The following is a 9,090-nucleotide window of genomic DNA, read 5'->3' on the forward strand; positions in this document are numbered from 1 at the left end:
GTGTTCACTCTGAATGAAGGGGCTATAGTGTGGCGAAGCATCATGCAAGGATGCATCGCGGACTCCACTATGGAAGCCGAATACGTAGCAGCTTGTGAAGCAGCTAAAGAGGCTGTTTGGCTAAGGAAATTCCTTTCAAATTTGGAAGTTGGTCCAAATATGGATTTGCCTATCACTCTTTATTGTGATAACAGTGGGGCTATGGCAAATTCAAAGAAGCCTTGGAGTCATCGTCGGGGTAAGCATATAGAGTGGAAATACCACTTGATCAGGAAGATTGTGCATGTCATGAAGATCGCGTTAGAGCACAACGTTGTTGATCCCTTTACAAAGGCTCTCATGGCTAAAGTGTTCGTGGGTCACCTGGAGAGTCTGGGTCGTGGGACATGCGGCATCTTGACTAAGGCAAGTGGGAGATGATACTGAGGTATGCCCTAGTTTATTGTATATTGTACATGTATCTTTCCTTGTATTATACATTAGTTTCCTGAGGCATTAGGACAAGTGGAAGATTGTTGGGATTAGTGTCCTAATTCTCCCAGAGTCTCAATGTTTGTAATTATACACATTATTTATTAATAAAATAATTGTTATTTTATTCTGGCATTTATTTATATCCAATAAACAAAGCTCCATAGTTATCTTATGTAAATTTAAGCATGTATATGTGATATACAAGTGGATCATGCCTTAAGTTATAATCTAAATAGTTCTGTAGTATAAGGATTAAGGTGGGATAGTTGATCCTGGTGACACTACGGATGTGGCCCGCTTTGTAGTGGTTTCCAAGGGTTGTAAACTACTACAGATGGTAGATCCTAACCATTCATGTGGAGACATGCGAGCGGGGGTATCCTATACAAAGAGTTTGTATATGACCGAACCACGAGATGACTAGACTCTGCATATAACGTCGTTCATACTGGGACTTACATCTCACCTAAACGACCATAGGTGACACAACCTCAATCCTAAGTGTTTTAAGAACTCCTGCTTTTGAGGGCGGTCTTTTGATTAGTATGGGTGAGAGTGGCAGATTGCCAACTTAACATGCCTACCTTTTTGGGAACTTATCTGATTTGGGAGCTGGGAACTCAGTTACTGATGACATGCAGAAATGCATGCCATCTTAGGCCTTTTACTTAGAATTATGAAGGTTGTTAGGTAGAATATGTGTCGATCATGATAGGAATTCACGAGAATATAAGTTTGCGTCGATCAGCATGTCGAATCTCAACTAACCCATTATTTTGCATTAATTATGCGTTCAATGTTCTATTTTTGTAGCTAATCCAGGAAATGAACACAAATGCAGAAATCGGACCACCGAATAGACGACCGCATGCGGAGAAACACTCAATCGCAAAGGCAAACGCATCAATCAACGAATGGATGTTGTGGTAATCACCCGTATCCATCCATCGCATGGAAGTTGCGCTCGTCAGGCGATTGTGGTTATCATGTAGATTTACAGTATTAAGAGAATGCGGCCATTGAATGATTGCAGCTATGCGAGAACGCAAACTAATGGGATCAACGCAAGGTAGGTGGAATGAACGCATCTACCTCAAGAAAATCCAAAAGATGATGTTGACATTTCACCTACCACGCCGTTGGTGGCAGAGGTTCAGAAAAGGACTAACACACCAAACGTTTGACTCTGAGCAGTCCAACTAATGTTGTCGATGATCCAAGCTCTATAAATAGAAGCCGATGAGCAGAAATTTAAGTTATCCAAGGTTTTCGCCTGAGGTTTGCCTAGGGCGGATCCTTGCGATCCAGACAAACGCGTGAGAAGATGGCTGAGAGTTCTTCACCTCCTTCATCCACTCTGAGTGACGACCAGAGCCTTCGACCCGAGCTAGATCACGAGAGAGTCAGCTCCTCCACCCATCCATGGCACCACCGGCAGCCTTGACGCACACCAGCTGGGAGAAAATCTTTGCTTCCAGCTGGTCATTTCCTTTTCCTTTCTTTTTTCATATTGTATTGTATGACATTTTGGAATTAAGGAATTAATACAATTTGTTTTCAATGCATTTCTTTGTTCTTTCGACTCCATCTCCAGCTTCTTTGCTTAGCATCTTTACTTTCATTGCAACACTTAGTGGGATTGCTTAGGTATCACATACTTAGTCATGTGGATTAGGGATGTGAAGCATGTAGCAACCCACCGAGAGGTGTGCGTTGTACGAGTGTGTGAGTAATCTTATTTGCTTAGTGTGAAGCTGCTGCAACACTTGTCTATAGGCTAATGCATTGCTTGTCTATGAGTAAAGTCAGCAACAAACAACTGCCCGAGAGGATAAGTGGTTAGACGCATTAAGCAATGCATGCATTGTTCACTAGAGATAGGAATAATCTTACGTCAACCAAGTCCATGCATTTGTCTTGTTTTATGTTGTGCCCAACACCCCTTTAGAGCTAATCGAGAGAGAGTCTAAAGAAAGAACCTAATGACTCAAGAGAGCTAGGTTAGAATCTAGACTCGAGAGAGCAAGATAGATCGGCATAAGCAAGAGATAGGGACTTAGAGATAAGCTCTGTTTGTCAACACTGCATCACATGCACCCTAGGAATAGGTATGATATTATGTGGTCACCTTATTTGTGTGTGTCACTCTGTCATCGCATAAATGAGAATAGAGGCTTATGTGTAGGTCTTATAGACTTACCGCATATATCGCATGCATTCTAGCAATAGAAGCCATAGCATTCCTACCGAGAGGTGGTTTACTATTGTATGTGTGTTGCATGATCGCATTGGCTTGCGTTGACTAAGGTTGCCCTTGCTGTCACTCTTAAGGGTTGCAATGAAATCATCTCCGCATTTTATCTATTTTCCCATACATTTATTTCAAGTCAAGGTTTGTCGCATCTCTGCCTTTCACGCATATTCTCATTGCGTTGTCTGTTAGATAGGAGTAGGAGTATGCTTAACTTAGCAACATCCCCTCCATTCTTTTATTTAAACCGCCGCATGCACATCACCACAACATATAGCTACAAGTCCCTGTGTTCGACCTCGGATTACCGAGAAACTTGCGTTGGAATTATACTTGGTTCCAGCGCAAGAAAACTTGTGGCAGGACGCATGGTCATCGCATATATTCATTAACGCATTTTCATTCCAACGCATGACCATCGACGCATGACTATCAACGCATATCTTAGGAAAATCGTTGCATACCCGCGTCCACGGGATTTTGGTTGTCGAGTAAAATTGACTTCTAATTTCCCACCATCAGTAACACAAGATGGAATTCACTCCTTCTCCGAAGTAGGGGTAAGTAGATATTGCTCCTTTAAGAGCTGATTTCGGTGCTTGAACATAGTGGCCAAAGCTTCTCTTTGGAGAGAGGACTCAGTCATAGTAGGACTATGACTTATGTTCATTAGAGAAACCAGTGGTACTTAAGGAGTTAGATGTAACTATAGGGGCATAACGGTTATTGGCCAAGCTGTACTTACAAGCGATCTATGAAGGGTTGTCGTACTGTTGATTGGTTAAGATGGACAAATAATATATTTGTTAGTAAAGAGAGTTCAATTGTCGGTCTTTAGTGGAGTGCCTAACAGTTAACGAATGGTGGATCCCGTGGCTAAAGAGTTTAGTCAGTTATTCACATATAGTTGGAGCTTCGAGCTACAGGTCCATAAGGTCCCCTTGGTAGCTCAATGGATTCAAGTTGAGGATCAATTCTTGGTGTTGATTTGAAATGTTCAAATTGACAAGAGGTAATTCGATTATATATGATACAATCGGTATGGTCTGTGAGATACATCAAGTGGAGGATTAATGTAAATGAGATTTATATTAAGTGCCATAGAATAGACAAAGAGCTATGGTTTATATGTTTCATGAGATGAAATATTAAAACTATAGGTTATAAATATAAATGATAACTAATATTAATTATTGGATAATTATCTCTTTTTCTCTAATAACCAATTGAGTGGGAGGTTATTGGTTTTTCATGGTAACCGTGAGTTAAAAGGAAAAATGTTTTCCTAATTTTAGTAAGAAAAAATGTTGTTTTTTGAGATTTCCAATCTCAGATAAATTACTCTTGGAGAAGTTGTCAAGTAAATTAGATTTACTAAGCGACAGCTTGGAGTTAGCTAAAAGATCATGGAGTGTTAGTACATGATAGGCACTCAGCTAAACAATGAGCTAAACGATCGCATAGTTTTTTGCTAGACGATTGCATAACTTTTCCTAAACGATTGAGCATCGACCTATACGATATGTTGTTCCATCTCCCACTTGCTCAATCATTTATACGATTGTGGTTCCTCTGATTTTCTACCTCAAACCATGTCCACACAGAGCCCACCCTCTAAATTCTCACACCGAGAATACCAAGGTAACCTTCTTGGTGGTGTCATACTCAACTCGACACTGTCGACGTTTTGTGGAGGCCGTTTGCGGTGTTCGTGACCTTGGCGATCGCTTAGTTCGAGTGCGCGGTGTTCGTGCAGTGTAGCGGTCGTGTTGGACGAACGTTCATGTGTTGCTGCTCGCTGTGATTGAGCATTCGTGATCAAGGAACTTGCAGATGAGTCTGCAAAGGTTTGTTATTTCTTATCCTTGATCTATAGTAGAGCATGCTGAAATTTCTGTATTTCGCATAACCGTATCTTTTTGTTTGTGATTGTAATTCTAATGTTCATATACGATTGAAATTTGGAAAGATCATACCACTGCTCATGGAAATCCTCAATTTCCTTTAGTATGTCCTAAAACTTGCAGTTTGTATAGTTAAACATTTTCTATTATCAATAAAGATTATTCAACATTTCTTCAATAAAGTTGTTATTGAATATTTAAATTGCATTCATAAAGTCTAAATCCAATAAACTAAGATCCATGGCTATTACATGAATACTTGAGCTTTATGTAGAGACATAAATATGGATCAAGTTCGAGTAAATAGCCAAAATGGTCTATAGTATAAAAATAAGGTTGGGTGCCTTATTCTGGTAAAACTATTAGATGCGGCCTACTCTGTAGCAATTACAAGTTGTTGTAAAGGTGCTACAAACGAAGTGATTCGGATTTGTTCATGTATCATGAGGAGTAGGGTCATTCTATGCAATGAGTTTGCATTAGATCGGACCAAGAAATAAGTCACTCTTACTTTATAACATTGTTTACTGTTTAAGACTGACTATTTTTCTTAGATGACCTAGGTAACTCGATCTTAATCCTGAGCTAACTATGAACTCTTGTTTATTCGTGATTATCCTTAGATTTGCATGGATGAGGGTTGGCTCAACAGCGCTGGCTCAATAAGCCTCTCATTTCAGGGGTAAGACCGGGTAGATATCTTGGGATATAGGATGCAAGCTGGAATTCACGCCTACTCAATTTAAGGATAGGAGAAAGGTTGTTCTCTTAAGTACTGAATCCAAGTCTTGAACAAGGGGCTCCACCCTCTCACTGGCCCGAAAGGGATCCAGTTTAGTGATTGGATCATAACCCAATTGTTCATTAGAGGATCAGTAGAAACTCAAGGAACAAGACGTAATATCGGAGGTAAAATAGCATATTTACCCAATTGTTATTACGAACAACATGTGAAGGGTCGATTTACTGGTTATGATTAAATCATGTGGACACAAATATATCTACAGTGTGAAGAGTGCAACTATCGAGCTATAGTGGTGTGACTTGATACTTAACGAGTACTGATTAGTTTGGTCTAAAGACTTTTAGTTAATTAATCTTAAATCGTTGGAGCTCATGATCTGTAGGTCCATAAGGTCCCTCTACTAGCTCGTAAAACATGAACACCTTGAATTATTAAATTGAGTGAATTTTGAATAATATCAATTTGAATCATTCAAATTCAAACTAGGGTTTATATAATTATATTCGATATGATAAACGTTTAATTTTTTGAAATTAAATGTAATTGAAGTATTAATTATATTTAAATGTTAATTACATGAATAAAATTCATGTTTAAAATTAGGTGTGTGATTAATTTAAAATTTGATATTAAATTAGATTAATTAATTAAAAATCAAATTAATTTCCAATTTTAATCCAATTTAAGAAATTGGATTTTGTTTTTTAAAATTTGATTAATTATGAATTAATCACATCAGATTTTAGTTAATTAAAGAATTAATTGAAATTTGAATTTAAAATTTTAAAAAATGAAAATTAAATCCTAAATGGGTTTTTCCCACAAAACACCCAAGCATGAGGTGTTCTTCATGCAATCATACACAATTCCACTTCCATCTTCAAGTAGTTATCGAAAATGTTGTTGTTGTGAATGCCTGAATGATGAAGAGTGATAAAACACACAGGATTGAAGAAGGGTGTTTTTTTGAAGTTGGAAAAGTTGTTTTCTACATCGTCTTCTTCTCCCTCTCAAACCTAGAAAAATAACCTCACAAATTCACTCAAATTCGAGTTCCACCACTCAAATTCAAGGCTGAGAATAGTAGAGAAGATCTCTTAGTAATTCATTGTTGATTTGGAGCTAAATTCGAGTGAAGAGTAGCTTGGATTTGGAAGAATTCATCAAATGTATGTATTTATGCAAAAGCATGCTTTAGAATTCAAATTAAATGTAATTAGAGTACTTATTGATTCTGTTTGCTTCCGTTGCATGCTAGTATATCCTATCATCATACAAAAAATTTTGCCCTATGATCTTTGCATGTCTGGAACTCTTGAGCACTGAGCTCGGGTTATGTGGATTTTATGATCTTGATTAAATATATCTTGATTAGGCTCTATTACATTTCTATGACATATTTTTTATTCTCTAAAGAAACACAATATCATGATCTTGGTATTTTTCTTTTCAAATGACTCATTTTTTCTTTAACGCATGATTCATTCCTAAGCATATTCATTCATTCAAGAATCACATTCATTTTGTTTGTTATGGATCATTTATTTTTCTCAATCTTTTGATTCTTATCAATGAACTTTGATGAAAAATTCTCTCAAGCAATGATACAAATCAAATTTTAGATTTCTTAAATCTTTTCTAACAAAATTTTGAAACTCATCTTTCAAAAGAAACTTTCTTTTCCTTTTAACTTCATAAAAAATCGAATACTTAATCTTTAGATTTATTTAGAATCTCAAAATTCTTAAAAACGTCATATCCACTTAATTTTCTTTGTCACCCCGATAGGACAAATTTTGGTCTAAGATAAACTATCTTGTTTTAGAGATAAGTCTAGACAAAGAGGAAAAAAAAAAGAGCCTAGTATTTTTAAATAAATAAAAATAATAATAAAAAAATTGCTACCACAAAAAAAAAAAAAAGAAGGAGCAAGCCTGCTTATTTATCTTAATCTTCACTAATGTGTGTGTGTGCATGGATAGAGGTGAAAAGAGATATCCCTATCATGTTAGTTAGGGCCTGCAAGAAAAGAGCAATAGGTTTCCTATGGTGTGAGTGTGAAAGCCATCCCTCCAGGTAAAAGAAATGCCAATTACATTGTGTGTGTGTGAGTTAAAGGCACCCTTGTCCTAGAATTGTCTCTCTTTTTTGTAAGATAGGTATACTTTAGACCGATAACCGAGCTAATACAGGGCAAAGAGGAATTGAGAGTTAGATATAGCCTTTCTACTAGTTTTAGCCTTTAAATAAACTAAATTGACTAGTCTCTTATTTTATGGCTTTACAAGAAAAAGGCGTTTTCTTTTCAAAAATAGGTTTCAATCTTTGTTAGAAAAATTTTAAAGGTTTAAATTCCAATTTATATCATTCGCTTGCTTGATTGTTGAAAAGAGATATGAATCAAATTTTTGTGTATACAACATGAACATACTAATATTTTTGAATGACTTCTCTGAATGAATGCACAATTAATATTCATGTTTTTTATTGAATATATGCATATTTCTAGTTTAGACTTGCTCGGGACGACCAAGAGTTAAGTTGAAGGTGTTTTGTTAGGTCTTTAAAAGACATATTTTCTATGTTAATTCCCCCAAAATCGTGTTGATTATTTACTTTTAATGCTCATTTTGTAGGTAAAACGGTCTCGGAGGCGATTAGAAGTCATTCCGAGAAATTGGACCAAAAAGGATAAAAAAAATGACTAAGAAAGTCAACAAAGTTGAAAAGAATAAAAAATTACCAAAATGCCATCAAGCTCCAGCATCGCGACCCTAGGAGAAGCGTCGAGCAATCTTGAAGACAGAAAGCTCACTTTTGCTGCAAAACAGGGTAGCGTTCCAACGCTCTAGATTTTGACACAACTCTCCTCGTGTGCACGCCTCGTGCAACACAGCGTCAAGGCCAGCGTCATGTCTCAAGCACAATGCTTCTTGGCTTTTTGCAAATTAGCATTGCAATGCTAACATCAGCGTCGTGATACTACCCTACGAGTAAATAGTTTTTCTTTCATTTTTGCAAAAGAGGAAGCACGATTTCGATGGAGGCTGAAATTTCTCTCTGTATCAATTAGTCTCTATGGTAATTTTGTTTTCTACTTAGGTTAGATTTTGATTTCTTTTTAGATTGTAATAAAAAATTTGTAATTCTTCATGAATTTGTCTATGGATTTGTGAAGTAATCAATATTGTTTCTATTTTAAGAGTTTTTGCAATTCTTTTGAGTTTTCTACTTGTCTTTATCATTTGCAATCTGATTTGAGCATTCTTGAATTTGTTTTTAATTCTTGAAGCATATTGATAAAGGATCTCTTACCGAAGAGTTCCATGAGCGCATTCAGATCGCTCTAATTTCATAGTGACTAAAATATAACAATATACATTCAAACGTATAGTTATGCAAATACACAGTAATTATTGGCATGCTATGAACAAGATATAATAAGGGAGAGAGTTTCATACCAGTTGATTCGGGCTCTAGTCATTCATTCATCTCTACAACATTTGCACAACATGCTCAATTAACATCAAAGCCCTTAGGCTACATTCTATCTGTAGCTACTCCTACCAGAGTATCTATGTTGGCCCACTCAGTAGTAGAAAATTGTGAATTGTCAGTATCAGGACATAAACTAGGGGTGACCCTTATCATCCTAGACATAAGTGATTTTGACATAATACTAGGTATGGTTAGTAGCAAACTAGGCAAGCATAGAT

The sequence above is a fragment of the Benincasa hispida genome, chromosome 2 (genome assembly GCF_009727055.1).
Source record: "Benincasa hispida cultivar B227 chromosome 2, ASM972705v1, whole genome shotgun sequence".
Lineage (NCBI taxonomy): Eukaryota > Viridiplantae > Streptophyta > Magnoliopsida > Cucurbitales > Cucurbitaceae > Benincasa > Benincasa hispida.